The following is a 1,292-nucleotide window of genomic DNA, read 5'->3' as shown; positions in this document are numbered from 1 at the left end:
CATAATACAACTCGGTCAATTTCACAAAATTATAAACCTGACAATATCAAATTATTAAATTAGTTTCAATATATATATAATCAACTACTAATAATTATTCTTTAACCTCTTATACCTTTCTCTGCATCTCCCACTAACTAGCCGTCGGAAAACAATTTGCTAGATTTCTCACTGTTCTTCTCATCTAAAATCAGACAAAAAAGAATAAGTCAAAACACTTTTTCAATAAGTACGTACATTTGTTTTTCTTCTAATAATATATATATATATATATATATTTAGGTTTTAGAAATGAACCTGCTTAGACATGAAAGCTCGATCTGGATCATCAACAATGGGAGATAAAGTGCCATCATAATCCAAGAACATAACGATTTGTTTTCTTTCAGAAGCATGAAGAATCTCTTCGAACATATCTAAAGCTGATGGATGTTCTTTCTGCAAAAATTATACAGTTCTCATTAATTATAAGAGAATTAAAAACAACATAGATAAGTTAGAGCTTGATGATCATTGACTAATATACGTACGAGCCAAGAGCTTTGTTTCATCAAAGATTTGAGATGAGTAGGAGAACAAGCTCTCATGGAATCAACCCATGAATTGATTAGTCCTCCTCCATTGTTGATAATAAGATCTCGAAGAACTTTCTTCTTCACCGTCGGCACATCCGTAGTTGAATTGTTTTCTGTTTCTTTGTCCACGTGTTTTGTGTTTTCTTCAGTGAATCTTACTGAAAACAACAGAAAAAACAGATGAGTATACGTAAAACATATAAACGTGTGTTAGTGTATTAACTATCTATCTCAAAAATTTACCCATTGTTTGTTTGCAAATTTGAGCCGAAAGAGAAGACAAGGAGATTTGAGTTGTAAAAACAGAGTCAGAATGTATGTGTGTGGGCTTTGAGAGAGACAGAAGCTGAAGTGTGGTATGGTCTGTATTTATAGTAACAAATTATTGTAGAAAAAAAACAAGAAACTATACTTTTTGAACAACATTTTAACTTAGCTAAAAGGGAAAAAGGAAATTCAGATATTGTGGTGTGTGAACGCTGGAACCCATTTGAGTGTGGGTCTGATTATTATATGGTTAGTGGGCCCCACAAAGCGGCTTTCCCGCTCTCACCGATCATTAAGTTTAGTTTTAGCGTTGCAGCGTTCCCGGCAACCGCCATCGTGATTCGTGGTCCCCTCCCATTAACACCATATGCCTTCTGTATTTATTTATTCTTATTTTGTTGCTGGTCCTAATTTGTTTTTAGTAATCATCTTCCTGTACTCAAAATAACA

General features: G+C 33.7%; 1 pseudogene; it reads right to left on the bottom strand.

Moving 5' to 3' along the window:
* Nucleotides 1–115: 115 nt before the first annotated feature.
* LOC130502677 (probable trehalose-phosphate phosphatase H) lies at nucleotides 116–945 on the bottom strand (annotated as a pseudogene).
* Nucleotides 946–1,292: the final 347 nt, after the last annotated feature.

The sequence above is a fragment of the Raphanus sativus genome, unplaced genomic scaffold, assembly GCF_000801105.2.
Source record: "Raphanus sativus cultivar WK10039 unplaced genomic scaffold, ASM80110v3 Scaffold0651, whole genome shotgun sequence".
Lineage (NCBI taxonomy): Eukaryota > Viridiplantae > Streptophyta > Magnoliopsida > Brassicales > Brassicaceae > Raphanus > Raphanus sativus.
The sequence above is the reverse complement of the archived record's forward strand: the minus strand, read 5'-3'. Positions and strand labels throughout refer to the sequence as shown.